The 17,154-nt window shown below is 41.9% G+C and overlaps 1 protein-coding gene across 3 annotated transcripts in view; it reads left to right on the top strand.

Moving 5' to 3' along the window:
- The first annotated feature begins 7,027 nt into the window (after positions 1-7,027).
- CCDC73 (coiled-coil domain containing 73) overlaps positions 7,028-17,154 on the top strand; it is a 120,191-nt gene continuing 110,064 nt past the window's right edge. For 2 of the 3 annotated variants that reach the window (XM_084775593.1, XM_084775591.1), the window contains exon 1: positions 15,806-15,889. The gene's annotated coding sequence lies outside the window, so the exon portion shown is untranslated. Of the gene's footprint in view, positions 7,272-15,805; positions 15,890-17,154 lie in introns of those variants that run through there. The other variant, XM_084775592.1, reaches the window with a different exon arrangement.

Raw genomic sequence — 17,154 nt, 5'->3', positions numbered from 1 at the left:
GTACTAGAGAGAAGAAGAAAAGGAATCCGGGAGGTTCCGCACAACCTGTGCACTTTCTGGGAAAAACCCCTAATTAATTAAACAGAATGACAGTGCAGTATTTGAATGTCTGGGCATAAGGTAGGGATGGTCAATAGGGCTGTGAACGTAGATAAAGCTCATCCCAAACCCCTAGCTCTCCCTAGTGCTTTATTTTAACTATTATTTTGTTGTTGTTGTTTTATTTTTCAGGTATATGAGCATTTTGCTTGAATATATGTCTGTAGGGAGCCCTGCTCGGGCATGTTGTTTTTCGTAAGGCCACACACTCAGAGTTTGTACTGAGCGTACCTTTCCACTGGTTACATTTGGTGTTTTTTCCTATATCCTGTTTAGATTAGATATACACAGTGATTTTGTGGAACCCGAACACCTGCTTCCCTCGCTCCACCCCGCCGTGCCCCCGCTCCCCTCCCCCACCCCCACCTCTGGCCCTTCCTTCTGCTGACTATATATACTGTTGCTCTGCTGCATGATAAATGGAGATTTGATCAGACTACCGTCTTGTCTCCATTTCTCACATCTCCTGTCCCACCCGTTTCCACTCCCCCTTCCAGGTACTCCTGTTGACTGACCTGCTGGCCAGGTCATATGTCTGTGGGCCACATGTGTGCCTGGTAACGTTGGAGGCCAGAAGAGGGTGTAAAATTCCCCTGGAGCTGGAATAACAGATGGGTGAAAACTGACATATGAATGCTGGGAATAGAACCAGGGCTCTCTGGAAGAGCAGCCAGTACTCTTAACCACTGAGCCCTCTCTCCAGCCCCTCCCTGGTATTGTAACTAGTTTTAGTTAGTAAATAAAACTCCTGACCGTGAAGAAAAAGGTGACTGGAGATTACAGCCTTTAATCTGACAAGACCACAAGCTTTAGGGTCATATATTAGAATTAAAGAGAGCCAGTCCTACAAGCGGGCATGGTGGTACATGCTTCTAACCCAGCACTTGGGAGGCAGAGGCAGGTGGATCTCTGTGAGTTTGAGGCCAGCCTGATCTATAAAGTGAGTCCAGGACAGGCAAGGCTACACAGAGAAGCCCTGCCTTGAAAAACCAAAAAAAAAAAAAAAAAATCATTTCATCTAATGGAAACCCTGTCAACCCATTTTAAAACTCATTCTTTTATTTTCTTTTACTTATTCTATCCAAAAATCTATGAGGAAGACTTGATCTTGAAGGAGAGGACTAAAAGGAGAAAGACATTGTTATTAAAGCATCAGTAAGGAAGCCAGAATGAGGATTTAGTTCAGAGTGCTAAGAAGGTACATCTTATAAAATAGTCAAGTTACTATTTTATATCTTTATTAATTTTTCATTACATTTTATTCTTTTTTCCCTGCCTCCTTCCCTTTCTTCCTTTCTCCTCTCTCTCTCTCTCTCTCTCTCTCTCTCTCTCTCTCTCTCTCTCTGTCTCTGTCTGTCTCTCTGTCTCTCTCTCTCTCGTGTGTGTGTGTGTGTGTGTGTGTGTGTGTGTGTGTGTGTGTATGAGTCAGTTCCCTCCTTCTACCAGGTAGGCCCCTGGGATCAAACATGTTATTAACCTTGGTGGCTGGCACTTGATATATTGAGTGTTCTTGCTGGCCCTTCATTAAGTTTGATTTAGAAGTTCAAACAAACAGAATACCAATAAAGATGGATCATTATGTGTGGGAAGCCAAAGTCTGGGGAGGGTTCTAGAAGAGTAAAGTAATATGAAACAGTTCTGTCTAAGTCACTGTTCTATTGCTGTGAGGAAGCACTATGACGAAGGCAACTCGTTTTTGTCATTGTCGATTTTTCCTGAGACAGGGTTTCTCTGTATGGCCCTGGCTGTACTGGAAGTTGCTCTGTAGACCAGGCTGGCCTGGAACTCAGAGTTCTGCCTGCCTATGCCTCCTTGAGTGCTGGGATTAAAGGCATGAACCATCATGCCCAGCTCCAAGGCAACTCTTATAAAAGAAAGCATTTAACTGGAGGCTTGCTTATAGTTTCAGAGGCTTACTTCATTATCATCATAGCTGGGAGCATGATAGTATGCAGATATCATGCTGCAGAAGTAGCTGAGTACTACATCCTGATCCACAAGCAAAGAGAGCAAGCCTGAACCTGGTATAGGCTTTTGAAACCTCAAATCCCAACCCAGTGACATACTTCCTCCAACAAGTCCACACCTACTCCAATAAGGCCACACCCCTAATTTTTCTAATCCTTTCAAACCAGTTCCACTTCCTGGTCACTAAGCATTCAAATACATGAGCCTATGGGGCCCATTCTTGTAGGCTCAATTTTCTTAACAAATATATGTTATTATGAACTTATTAACCAAGAGTACCTCACTTATAACCTAAACAATAGGAAAAGAAGATTAAAGAATACAATGATGAAACTGTATCAGTTCCGAGAAGCGATTCTCCTGGTGTAATCATCAGGATTTCTTCTGATGGAACCTGGAACAACCAGAACCCGGAATCTCAAGAAGCCTTCCTTCGAGTGGTTCTCTCTAGGAGCGTCTGGAAGTGAAGCAATGAACAGCCAAAAACTATCCCAAGTCTCCAAAGGCCCCACCTCCTGTTTTTGGCTCACTTTTATATCTCAGAATTTGTTCAAGGATGTTTTTCAGCTGGTTAACAACCAACCTCCCCCACACGGTGGTTTGACTTCTAAGGGGATGAGCATCACCTGCTCTCTCACAAGTCTTTTTCTCATCCCCCACTTGTTTATCCCTCCTTCACATTCTTAGCCAAACCACAACATTTTGCTATGTTGGCTCCTATTCCTTAACGATTCTACTTTATTAGGGATTCATTAAAGGCATATGCCTCCCTTACAACCCAACTACCCTAAATAGGAGGGAAAGGAGATTAAGGAGAACAAGAACGAAACCTTCTGGATATCAGTTCTGTGGGGGCAATTCCCCTGGCCTAATTCTCAGGAGTCTACCAGATCATCTATCCCTCAGAAGAAGCCACACCGTCCACGGACTGAACTTGGAGGTATTGACCGAGACCGCAAATCATGAAAACTCTAGGCGCTGCGGGCAGGAACCTCTGATCTGCTTCTCCGGTTCCTCCATCTTCTCCCCTCCTCCCCCAAATCGGATGGAATTGCCAGCCCCTCGCTTTTGTCTCGGGCTAATACTTCCTCTCTCTGAGTCTATACTAAGATGCTTATCTGTTTGTAGAGACAAAGTCTCAGTGGGGTCAAGCATCCCAAGATGGTTGGGCCCAGACTAAGGCAAGATTACATTCTCTTCACATTGCTATTCTCCCTCCCCGACCACCACAGGGTCTCTCTGTGTAGCCTTGGCTGTCCTGGACTCTCTTTGCAGACCAGGCTGGCCTCGAACTCACAGAGACCCTCCTGCCTCTCAGTGCTTGGATTAAAAGTGTGTGTCACCACACCTGACTCACATTTTGATAGTCTTAAAAGTTAAAGAATTAAAAATGAGCCAGCTGTGGTAGCTCATGCCTGTAACCCCAGCACTTGGGAGGCAGAGGCAGGCAGATCTCTGTGAGTTCAAGGCTAGCCAGGTCTACAAAGTGAGTCCAGGATAGCCAGGACATAAGAGAAACCCTGTCTCAAAAAAATGTTAATTATGTGTATGTTCATGTGTCTGTGTGTGTAGACAAGTGCAGATTTCTGAGGAGGTCAGAGGCATGTTGGAGTTACAGGTGGTAGGTATACACCTGGTATGGGTGCTCTCACATGCTGAAACATCTCTCTAGTCCCACTTTTCATTTTTCTTTCCATATGTAACATTTGTGTGTGTGTGTGTGTGTGTGTGTGTGTGTGTGTGTATAATCAATAAACCATAAATTCACAGTAGAACCTCTTTCATCCAGAGCAGATAATATAGATGCTGTCTTATAATAGATTCCCCCGTGATATCTTAAATTTTATAGATGATTGACATGTTAAATGCACCAGAGTGAAAAGTCAACAAATGCAGCAATTTTTTTTTTTTTTTGAGATTTGAGCCACAGCTGATACTACCAACTGTTAAATGAAAGGTTGTAAGTTGTAAGTACTTACTAACCCTGTGTTCTACAGAGAGCACTGGGCTGAGACTATAGGCACAGAATGACTAAAGAGTCACAATCTGCTTGCCAGACTCTGTGGTGTGTGCCTATAGTTGCTACAGTTTGGGAGGCTGAGTTGGGATGACTAACTGGCATTATGCATTCTGTTCTATTATTGACAGCACAGCAAGGACCGTCCCCTCCCTCAAAAAGGGGCGGGGGGGGGAATTGAACTTTGTCCACAAGCATAAACGTAAATAACTATAATGAAGGGTGTTATAGTTGTGTAATTGTAACGAGCTTCAGTACATGGCTTCACTGCCATGTGTAGGTAGGCTGTAGAAACCTGTTCATTTGCTTTGTATAGATATCATCTCTTGTTATTCTCTTAGGGAGTCATTGTGTTTATTCACAACACACTCTAGATATGTAGGATGTGAAAACCGTGATATGAGAGAGATTAGTTTGGGAGACATGTAAATATGATCACTCCCTTTATTACATCAAGGAAAAAACAACATGTTTTCACCCTTTGACAGTTATGGAAAGAACTAGATTAAGACAGTGTGAGGCTTTAATCTATATCAAGTGCAAAAATAATTCTGCATTATAACCAGCATGCACTCTGTATTTGTTTTTTTTTTTTTAAAGCCCATAGGTTTTGTAATCAGGAAAGCTCTTAGTTGCATATATGTAGAACTACATTAAATTGATTGATTAGGTAAAACAGGACAGGAAACAAGAAGGAAGAAAGAGCACTCAAAAGATGAAGACCCTCCCATCAGCTAGACATTGAATTACATGGAGTTAGAAATATTTTGTATTTATTAGCTGGGCATAGCGACATATGCCTTTATTTCCAATACTCAGGAGGTAGACGGAGGTGGAGCTCTGTGAGTTTGAGGCCAGCCTGTTGTACATAGTGAGTGCCACATCAGTCAGGACACACAGTGAGACTATGTCTTGAAGATTTTAGTGGTGTGTGTGCACTTGAGTGTGTGTGTGTGTGTGTGTGTGTGTGTGTGTGTGTAAGTGATGTGTGTATGTGAGCACATATATAGAGGTCAGAGAACAGCTTTTTGAAGCTATCTCCTCCTCCTTGGTCACATGTACGGAGGCCAGAGAACACTGTTTTGAGTAAGTTATCTCCTTCCACCTTTAGATTACTCCCGTGATAGCCAGGTTAAGAAATAAGGTAAGAGCTGGGTGTGGTGGCGCACACCTTTACTCCCAGCACTTGGGAGGCAGAGGATGGTGGATCGCTGTGAGTTTGAGGCCAGCCTGGTCTACAAAGTGAGTCCAGGACAGCCAAGGCTACACAGAGAAACCCTGTCTCAAAAAAACGAAAAAAGAAAGAAAGAAAGAAATAAGGTAAGAGACATAAACAGTTTTATATATATAACTTCAACAGATGCCCACTGAAGTCAGAGGAAGAGTGGCCCCCCCGGGATTGGAGGAGTTAACAGATAACTCTGAGCTGCCATGTGGGTGCTGGGAACCGAGCTCTTGGTTCTCTGCCAGAGCAACAGTGCTCTTAACCACTGAGCCAGCTCACCAGCCTCAAGATTTGTCTTGTTTTTAGTAATGTGTGCATATATAGGTGTGCATGAGTGCAGGTGCTTGAGAAGGCCAGAAGCATCGCATCTCCCTGGCACTGAAATGAGAGCTGATTGTGAGGGAATGGAATGCTCAAATGGGAATGCTGGGACCTGAATTCAGGTATTCTGCAAGAACAGTATGTGCTTTGAACAACTGAGCAATTTTTCCAGCTCCTAAACATGTTTTTATTGATAGTATGGTTAGAAATTTAAGGCCAGAGGCCACATCTTTCAACTTTTGGTAGCATGGACAAAGTCTGTAGGCCTGGGACATACTGTACTCATAGATATATTCCATGAATTCTCAACAGTGAGCCATGCTGTTGGGGTCAGAACAGAGGACATGTACAAGCATCCGTGTGATTTGAATTTCTTTTTCTTTAAAATTACAAAAATTTTTTCCTCTTGTCTCCATCCACCCTTTCTCTCTCTCTCTCTCTCTCTCTCTCTCCCTGTCTCTCTCTCTCCTCCATCCCTTCTCTTCTACCTCTCTTCCCTGTTTCCTGCCCCCATGTTTCTTGTCACAGGTAGAGATAAGAGGACAACTTGTGATAGAACTAAAAGGTCCTCAGGTCTGACAGCAGGTGACTTCAACTGTGGAGCCATCATGTTGGGCCCTACCTTTCCTTTCCTATTTAATATTTCACTTAAACAAACAAACAGCAACACTGTCTTCTTGAGTGGATAACACATTCATGCACATCAAACACCCCAAATCATGAGGTATTAAATGGAAAGTCACCTCCCCTTTCCAGCTCTTCCATTTCTCTTTGTTCCCAACAAATCACGCTGCTGTTTGTTGGTTTGTTTTAAAATCGTTCCAAACACGGTTTAAAATGAATATAACCAGGGCATGGTGGCAAACGCCTTTAATTCCAGCACTTTGGATGCCGAGGCAGGTGGATTTCTGTGAATTCCAGGTCAGCCAAGGCTACATAATAAGACACTGCCTCAACTCCTCCCTCAGAGAACTTCCCCACGCACCCACCAAAAGAGAAGATAAGTCGGGTGGTGCTTGCACATGCTTTAATCACAGCACTCAGGAGCCAGACAGTTGGATCTTCGTGTTCCAGGCCAGCCTGGTCTACATCGTGAGTTCAAGGATAGCAAGGGCTACAAAGAGAAACCCTGTCTCGAAGAACCGGGACAAAAACCCCAAAACCAAAACAAACAAACAAACAAACAAAAACCCAAAAGGGAAAGGATATCTAAACATCTTATAAATATCTTCCTAGGCGCTTGTATTTAAACAACAACAACAACAAAAGGAGTCTAATATAGTCTGCTCCAAGTCCTTAAAGGTGTCAGTTGACCTCAAGTGTGGACCGAAAACCCGGAAGCGCCTTTCGGCAGGAAAAGAAGAACCGGAAGTGCTGAGTATCGAGCGATCGCTGAGTCGGAGCCCGCGTTTTGACCTCAGAGCTCCGTGGGAACCCGCGTTTTTTTTTTAACCTCAGAGCTCCACGCGCGCGGCTTTCCGCTCTAGTATTTTCTCTCAGGGTTCTTAGAAAGGTTGCTCTGTACTCAGGTGGCCCACCAATCCTCGCGCAGGCCTTCCGGGGGCTCGACGCCCTCGAGGCTCCTGTCAGATGCGTCTAGAATCTCCCACCACAATCCTCCGCTCCCCGTCAGGCCTGCAGGTCGGTACTGTGATTCTTGGGTTTTCTTCATGGGAAAGTGTGTTGTGTGCTGTAGGGTGTTTGCTTTTTGTTTGAACCCGTTTTTACGTTATAAATACAGTGTTATAATGTTGGACATTCTTGTGAAAAGTCGTCGTCGTCGCCCCCACCCCTGACCCTCCTCCCCCGCGTGCAGACAGGCGTGCGCCACCAAGCCCGGCTCAACTCTTGTGAAAAGTTTTAACGATGTCTGCTGCTCAAAGTTATGTCACATTTTAATGACTTGGTGAGTTGGTGGGTATTTGCAGAGTAGTTCAAGCATAGGGCAAAAAAAAATCTAACTCTTCAAATCATGGAAGTATGTAAATATCCAAGAAGTTTTTTAGGTTTTCCTTTATTCTGTTTGATTTTGAGTTTTCAGACAAGGCCTTGATTTGTGGTGCAGGATGACGTCCAACTCTTTATCCTATGTCAGCCTCAGTGTTTGACAATATTATTTATTCTTTTTGTTTGTTTGTTTGTTTTTCGAGACAGGGTTTCTCTGTGTAGTCTTGGCTGTCCTGGACTCGCTTTGTAGCCCAGGCTGGCCTCGAACTCACATCGATTCGCCTGCCTCTGCTTCCAGAGTGCTGGGATATTATTTATTCTTTAGGTGTGCTTTTTACAGACAGGTTTAACTGGGAATTTTCTGGGAATAAAATTACTATCTTCTTAATCCTATAATGCCGAATTGAATTATGGGTTTCAATTGTTCACAAATTGTCTCGATCTTCTACCTCATGTTAAGTTTTAGAAAAAGTGAGTGTGAACTCTCCAAGAGTTTATGGGGACTATGTGGAGTCCACGAGAGTCAACCGTTTAGAAGAGGAATTGAACTTCGATAGTATTTGATTACTTTCTCTTTTGCCTTAGTTGTGACAAATGTCTATGACTATCATTGTTTGTACCTTAAGGAGCAAACACTGTATGGTGGAACATACTCTTTAATCTTTTACAGGTCTTCAGCCAAGTATTGACAACACTCCTTGGTTTATGGAGTTAATGGAGGTTATTAATGGAGTTTGAAAAAATTATATTATACTTTGATGAGTTATGAAGTGTTTTCGTGGTTTGAAGCAATGCCCAATGACTATGTCTGTTTTTTTTTTTTAATTTTGTATTACTGTAATTTATTTACATTACATCTCGATTGTAATACCCTTGCTCTTCGTGCTCCCACCTTCCCTCCCTCCCTCCCCTACCCCATTTCCCTCCCCTAGACCAGTGGGGTGGGGCCCTTCTCTGCTCCCATCTGGGTTGTCTGCATCCTCCACCCCGACCCCCTCCGTGTGTTCCTCCCCACCCCCCAGTCCCTCCGCGCTCACATCCCTTCCCCATGTGGAGAATTAGTTGTCCATCGGCTACATCCGAGCAGGGGGTCCAGGCTCTCTGCTTGCAATATCCTTGGCTGGTGCATCAGTTTATGCGGGGGCGGCGGGGGGGGGGAGGGAGAGCCCATTGGTCCAGGTCCTCCAGCCTTGGTAGTCTCCTTGTGGAGCTAGTCGGTTTGTAAATCACAGTGCCCACTAGGCGGCAGCATGGTGTTTTCAGTTTCTGGAGCTCTGCAAACCATAGGCGGACTGATGCCCTGCTGGTGTTAATCTGACAGTAATGAATATCATATGCTGAGTGCCTCTTGCTGTGCCATGACCTGACTGAACGATTTATCTTCATCTCTCAATCATAAAAAAAGTCCTAGGCCCTAGGATATTGCTGTTTGTTTTTTATTCTCCTTATACCACACAAGGACAAAGAGTGAATAACAAGACCAGCCACCCACTACGTAGCCAGCGATAGAGCCAGAGTTGAACCATTCGCTTAAACACTGTTCATGCCAACCTAACTAAAATTGTTAAGTGTAACCAAATTCTGAGGGGCCCACAGTTAAGACGAGAAACTTCATTTGTACAAATATTTTAACTCATTTGTATAAATGTCATTTTGCAGAATATTTTATGTGGATCGCAAAAATTCTTTTAGCTTGGTCTTCTGAGTCATAGAAGTATATAAATATCCAGCTAAAGTTCTAGATGCTTTTCTTTACTCTTCTGGCAATTATCTTATGTTTTAACTAGGTGTGAGTTAATAGGCATTGTTTAATGTGCCCCAAGACAGTTTGTTCTAAGGCGCATTAGTCCTGTGAGATGTTTCATAAAAGGTTCTTGGGAGTCACTGAGGGCCCTAAGATGTTCTCCAGTAAAGGGACATAACAACCCCAACTTTTTATTAAACTCACAGTTTTCCTAAATTTTGTAGATTACTGCTCATATTAAGAAATATATTTTAGGACTGGGCGTGGTGGCACATACCTTTAATTCTAGCACTCAAGAGGGCAGAAGCAGGTGGATTTCTACGTAGTGAGTTCTAGGGCAACCAGGATGTAGAGAGACTCTGTCTCATTGAATGAATGAATGAATGAATGTACTTGAGAGCCAGGCTTGGTAACATATGACTGTTGTGTTAGCACTCTGAGGCAGGAGGACTGGGAGTTTGAGGGTATCCTGTATTAGACCTTGTCTAAAAAGAAGAACCATCAGGAGCTGAGTAGTCAGCTCAGTAGTAGAGCTTATATCCTTAGCACCGAAACACCAAAAAAGCCACTTTACATATAGGCCACCTTAAGTATCTATATACACATCCAAAATACATGAACAATATACTTGTCTGTCTTAGTTTTTGTAGTCTAGAGCTTCATTAAAAGAAATCTGGGGCTGGAGAGATGGCTCAGTGGTTAAGAACACCACCTGCTCTTCCAGAGGTCCTGAGTTCAATTCCCAGCAGCCACATGGTGGCTCACAACCATCTATAATGTGATGTGATGCCCTCTTCAGCAGATAAAGCACTCATATACAATAAATTAAATAAATAAATCTTTAAAAAAAAATAGAAAAAAGAAAACCAGCCTGGTTTATCTAGCACATTCCAGGCCAGTCAAGACTAAAAAAAAAGAAAGAAAGAAAGAAAGAAAGAAAGAAAGAAATCTGATCAAGGCCTATTACACTGATTTATTTTTATTAATATTTTGCATTTATTTTTATTTTCGATGTGGGTGTTTTTGGTCCATGTGTGTTTGTGTACCACGTCCATGAGTACCTACAGAGGCCAGAAGAAGGTGTAAGATCCTCTTGGAACTGTAATTCCATACTTTGTAAGTTACCATGAGGGTGCTGGGAACTGAACCCTGGTCCTCTGGAAGGAGTAGCAAGTGCTTGTAAACACTAAGCCCCGCATCGATTTTTCTCTTTTCTTTTTCTTTCTTTCTTTTTTTGGGTTTTTCAAAACAGGGTCTCTCTGTGTTAGCCTTGGCTGTCCTGGACTCGCTTTGTAGACCAGGCTGGCCTCAAACTCACAGAGATTGCCTACCTCTGCCTCCTGAGTGCTGGGATTAAAGGCATGCGCCACCACACCTGGTATCTCTTTTTCTTTTTTCTTCCTTCCTTCCTTTTTTTCTTTTTTGTTTTTGGAGACAGGGTTTCTCTGTGTAGCCTTGGCTGTCCTGGACTCACTTTGTAGACCAGGCTGGCCTCGAACTCACAGAGATCCACCTGCCTCTGCCTCCCTGAGTGCTGGGATTACAGGCATGCACCCAGCTGCATTGATTTCCTGATTGGATGATATCTTGTAGTTTTATTACACTGTAGGGTTCTATTTTTTTGTGAAGATTTGTTATGGAACACACATTGGAAAATGTGTAAAGGACTATAGTTGAAGGAAGTGAATGATGTTACAGTTGATACCTTTTTTGACAAACTTTATGTCAGTTGTGGTACAGAACAATGGTATTTATTGGGAAATTATTCTGTATAATCAACTTAGACCAATAGTGAAATGAAGAAATTGAACAATTTTATAGAGTAGAATTCTCACAGTGTCTTCTCAGGAACTTGATGGTACCTTTAGTAGTTTAGCTCACATCATTATGGTTCATATGATCCTTATATGGAAAAGCTTTCAGTTCTGGCCTCGAACTCACAGAGATCCGCCTGCCTCTGCCTTCCCGAGTGCTGGGATCAAAGGCGTGCGTCACCACCCCTGGCCATCTCAGACTTCATGTTTAGTTTATTTTTAAATTTCTAAAATTCATGTTAAATCTCTGTCTCTTCTAACTTACAAGTGTAATTTTTCAAGAAACTCAAAATATCTTTTTATATTTTTTTGTAACATAGTAATTTAAACATTTATCAAATATTTACTGTGTTTTCAACATTTGTTTTCCACTTAGATCTGAATAAACCTTTTAAAAATAGCCAGTGAAAGATAGCATTATGACATTATGAATTAATATAATAAAGAACAGAATTATATAGAATAGGCACTAAGAAAATGTGCATATATATGTAAGGTGATATGGACTATAAGTGTATCTCAGAAAAGAAGAGGGTGGTATGTGATGCCTTTATAAGAAAAACTTTACAAAGGGTGCTTGGTCAGCCATTAAAAGCACTTACTGCTCTTTTAGAGGTCCAGGGTTTGGTTCCCAGCACTCATGTTAGGAGGCTCAAAATTTCCTATAACTGCAGCTCCAGAGGATCCAATGATTCTCCTACCCTGTAAAGGCACCCACACAACCATGCACGTGTGGGTATGTACACATAAATAAAAATGAATGTCAAACTTATTTTCTGAGAAAATCTTGTTTATTTCCCTATTTAAAATATTTCTTTTATTTTTCCTTATCTCCTCTCCACCCTCCCCCTTCTCTTTTTGGTTTTTCGAGACAGGATTTCTCTGTGCAGCCTTGGCTGTCCTGGACTCGCTTTGTAGACCAGGCTGTCCTTCAGCTTACAGCAGCCCACCTGCCTCTGCCTCCCGAGTGTCTCCTTTCTCATATAAAATAACCTTGCCTGAGTTCTTACTTCATAATGTTATGACTTTGAAGATTTTAAGCCTCAGCCTAGATGTCACCTCCTTCTCAAGATATCTTCATTTCCCAGGGCTGGATTTGATGGTCCTTCTTTTTACTGCCATAATATTTTCTACAGATCTTTGCCATCATACACGATCAATTTGTTACCAGTACTACTAGTACTACTACTACTATTATTATTATTTTGTTTTGGGGACAGGATTTCTATGTGTAGCTCTGGTGCCTTGGAACTTGTTCTGAAGACTAGGCTGGCCTCAAACTCACAGAGATCCACCTATCTCTTGCCTTCTGAGTGCTGCTGGGATTAAAGATGTGTGCTACCACAGCCCAGCTCTTGTTACACACACACACACACACACACACACACACACACACACACACACACACTCACATATATATTTCTTTATTAGAATTTCTTGAAGAAAAGTTAAGTCTGCCTGCCTGTCTGCTTGCTTATTTATTTAAAGATTAAGTTTTGCTATTTAGCTAAGGCCTCAAATTCTGCATGTAGCTCAGGCTAGTTTTGAACTCAGAGTCCCCCTGCTTCAGTTTCCTGAATGGCAGGTTCTAGAATTACAGACTTCCTTCTCTTCTTTTACTTATTTTTATTTTTAGTATTTTATTTTATGTTTAAGGTTGTTTTCCTCTGTGTGTGTCTCTATGTATGCATGTGTGCCATGTGTATGCCCAGTGCCTTCAGAGCCAGATGGAGGTGTTGGATTCCCTAGAACTGGAAATACACATGCTTGTGACCTGACATGTGGGTGTGGGAACTGAACCTGGTTCCTCTGGAAGAGCAGCCTGTGCTCTGAAGCTCTGGGCCATCTCTGTCCCTGAATGGATTATTTTTTCTGCTTCCATTATTTGCCCATGTTAACACTTTAGGCTTTAAGGTTTTCCTTAGTTAAAGTTTTGAAATTTTTAGATCAGGTTTATACCCCGTTCCTCCCCACCCCTTCCACCTTTGTTGTCATGGCTGGCCTCAAGCTCACAGCCTTCCAGCTTCCCAAGCAGCGGGATTATAGATGCACATTGCTGGGCCTCACTAGGTTTACACTGAGTTTTATAATCTGTTTTTTTTTGGAATTCAGTGATATTGGAATTTTGGCCTCTACCTTATTTACCCTACTTGTAGGCTAAGTAAGGGAAAAGTAGATTTCCCCCTTTGCTCACAAAGCTCAGCATTTGTTGATATTCATCTAAATGATTGCTAGGTCTTGCTTTGATTATTCTCCTTTTGTTTTTTAGTTGTGTGATGTTTCCTGGCTATTTCTATACGATGTAAATGGTAGAGTTTATGTTTTATCCTCTATCTTCTCTTTGTTGCTTATGATGTTAAACCTCTTCCTTGTATCTTACTTCATGTCTCATTTTGTAAAAATAATTACCAATGGCCTTAGATTCTCCAAATACATTTGTGTTAGTTAACAGTAATTTTTATCCTTCAGACAGATTTGGTTCCCTTCTCCTTAATGTCTGTATTAATCTTTCTGTAAGAACTATTTCATGAAATTCTCAATAGTTTAAAGTCTCTTTTCCATAGGTTAGTAAAACCAGAACTCTGTATCTCAAATGACAGTCACCATCTAATCTAATTTGCTGTCATATTTCTAACTAGTTTTCACAGTAAGACAGTATGTGCACAGACAGATGATAAAAATTTAAACTTAGTGGGCCACCTTTATTTTATAGATGAGCTGATTGAGGTGGGGTGGATGGGCACTGGGACTTTAGATGCTTAGAGTACCCTTCTTTTGCTTACATACTCTGTTTTTGCTTGTGTGGTTTTCTTTTTCTGTTTCTTCTTCTTCTCCTCTTCTCTTTCTTCTTTCAGGTTTTTGAGACAGAATTTCTCTGTGTAGTCTTGGTGTCCTGGAAGTATCTCTGTAGAGTAGGCAGGGCTTGAATTTACAGAGATCTACCTGCCCGTGCCTCTGTGCTGGGATTAAAGGGTGCCACCACTACCTTGGTTGTCTTTTTTATTATTATTATTTAATTTATATAAGGTAGGGTCTTTCTACATAGCTCTGGCTGTCTTGAAAGTCTCAAACTCACAGAGACCCATCTCTCTCTGCCTCCCACATGCTGGGATTAAAGTTTATGTCACCAAGTCTTTTATATTATGTCTGGTGTTATATCTGTCATGTCTTGGGTTATACTTAATTGAATATATCCATGACCATTTCTAGATTGTAAATATCTTTCTGATAAAGTCCATAACTTAAATTTGTGTTACTGTTTCTAAAGCAGAAACATTTAGAGAATTATGCTATTTTCCTCTAATATCTGTATATATGAAGTGTGGGTTTTTTGTTTGTTTATTTTTCAAGATAGAGTTTCTCTATGTAACAGAGCCCTGGATCTCCTGGATTTTCTTTGTAGACCAAGCTGGCTTTGAACTCACAGAGATCCACCTGCTTCTGCCTCCTGAGTGCTGGAATCAAAGGTGTGCCTGGCTGTGGGTTTTTGTTTGTTTGATTTTTTTATTGTTGTTTTGGTAGGCATAAGGTTACTGTGTAGTTTAAATTCTGGTTTCTCTCTCAATGTTGTGTAACCACTGCTCTCCAAGTATTCCAATTGGCATACTGGTATGCCAATAAAGCAGTTTACAGCCAATCACTGACCAGGGGAGAGAATAGGGCTAGACTTCCTGCCAGCCAGGGGAGGAGGAGTTAGAGGAGAAAATAGGGGATTCAGCCAGAGGATTCAGCCACAGGCAGAGGTGCAGGAGACCTGAAGAAGATTCAGCTAGAACAAAGAAAGAACTAAAAAGCAAGAAACTTAGGGATTTTGGTAAGGATGGATTCAGGACAGCATAGAAGCACAGAGGGTTAAGAACAGACTTAAACTATTCAAGATTGTGTTGTAAGGCCTTATAAACAAATATAAAAGTCTCAATGATTTCTGTGATAGCTGGATTAAGAGAGAAGCTAAGAAAAACAAACACAGTTTTATAAAAATAACTGTGACAAGTGGCGCCTACTGTGGGGCGGAATTTATAGTAACCTACCAAGAACTTATGTAGAAAATAAAACTACAGAGCAGTTTCTTAGCTCTGTTAAAAAAGAGAGGAACTGCAGTTTCTAAGGCAGGAGCTCACAGCTTTTTGATTAGACAGACCTCCGGCAAAGCAAGGCTTTCAGCCAGCTGCAGAAAAACAAAAATTGATACATACAAACCCAAGAGAGGCAAAGCAAAAGAAAAAAAAAGTGGCTCTTTAAAACAAAAAGGCTTCTCAAAGCTAGACTTTTGTAGCCAAGGCAGGAAGCTAAGCCGCTTTGAGATGAGGCTCTTGCTGGCCTGACTCTTGTTGGCCAGAGCAAACACTTGTGGACCAAATAACTTCCCAGAGTGGGGGAGGGGTCAGGATCCAGAGAGTGGCTTTTTTTCTGCCTCCCTCACTAATTTTCATAATTATTATATTACATATAGTTTGTTATTGTAAGAAAAGGAGTCTTTTATTAGACTAAAAGGGGGAATGTAGGCATAAGGTTATTGTGTCGTTTAAATTCTGATTTCTGTCTCAATGTGTAAACTGCTCCTCAGTTGTTCCCTGGTATGCCAATAAAGCAGCTTATAGCCAATCACTGAGCTGGGGAGAGAATAGGGCTGGACTTCCTGCCAGCCAGGGGAGGAGTTAGAGGAGGAAGTAGGGGATTCAGCTAGAGGATTCAGCCACAGGCAGAGGTCCAAGAGAGATGAAGAAGATTCACATGAAGCAAAGAACTAAAAAGCAAGTAACTTGGGGATTTTGGCAAAGATGGAGTCAGGATAGCATAGAGGGTTAAGAACAGACTTAACCTGCTCAAAGATTGTGTTGTAAGGCCTTATAAACAAATATAAAAGAGTCTCAATTATTTGTGTGGTAGCCGGGTAAAGAGAGAAGCTAAGAAAAACAAACACAGTTTTTTGTTTTTTTCGAGACAAGGTTTCTCTGTGATAGCCTTGGCAGCCGTCCTGGACTCGCCTTGTAGACCAGGCTGGCCTTGAACTTAAAGAGATCCTCCTGTCTCTGCCTCAAAGAGATCCTTCTGCCTCTGCCTCCAAGTGCTGGGATTAAAGGCATGTGCCACCACTGTCCGGCTCAAACACAGTTTTATAAAAATAGCTGTGGGCTGGAGATATGGCTCAGCCGTGGCTAGGCTCACAACCATAAATAAAAATAACTGTAACATTAATTTTTAATTTTTTAAAAGCCAGGCATGGTGGCGCAATGCCTTTAATCACAGCACTCGGAGGCAGAGGCAGGAGGGTCGCTGTTAGTTCGAGACCAGCTTGGTCTACAAAGTGAGTCCAGTATGGCCAAGATAACAGAGAAACTCTGTCTTGAAAAACAAAAAACAAACAAACAAAAAAATTTTGGGGAGTATTTTTTGAGACAGGGTTTCTCTGTAGCCTTGGCTGTCCTGGGCTCGCTTTTTAGACCAGGCCAGCCTCGAACTCACAGAGACCTGCCTCTGCCTTCTAGAGTACTGGGCCAGCAGGTGTGGGCCACTGAGCCTGATTTATTTTATTTATTTATTTATTTATTTATTTATTTAGACACAAGGCTAGAAGTGTAGTTGTAGAATATCTGCCTACATGTATGAAACACTGGGTTTAGTCTCTAGCACTGTTATCACAGTCATCATCAGCAAAACAATCTAAGCAGGCATGGTAGTATGTGGCCTGTAGGTTTAACTACTTGAGAAGTAGAGACAGGGTAATCACTAGAGCCCAGGACTTCAGGACCAGCCTATATAATACAGTATGGGCTTATCTTCACAAATAAAAGAAAATCTCTCTGTAGATACTCTTTCATATCCTTTATTGTATAATTGTCATGTAGTTCCTTTTTTAGGATTTTAAAAGAGCTTTATAATACCTTTAAAAACAATTATTTTGGGACTAGAAAGATGGTTAAGTGGATAAGAGCTATTACTACTTTTGGAAAAGATCTGGGTCCAGTATCTAAAACAGGCATTTCACATCTGCCTGTAACTCCAGCTTCAGGGGATC

The sequence above is a fragment of the Acomys minous genome, assembly GCF_964271855.1.
Source record: "Acomys minous genome assembly, chromosome: 3".
NCBI lineage: Eukaryota > Metazoa > Chordata > Mammalia > Rodentia > Muridae > Acomys > Acomys minous.
This window is presented reverse-complemented; position numbering and strand designations above follow the sequence as displayed.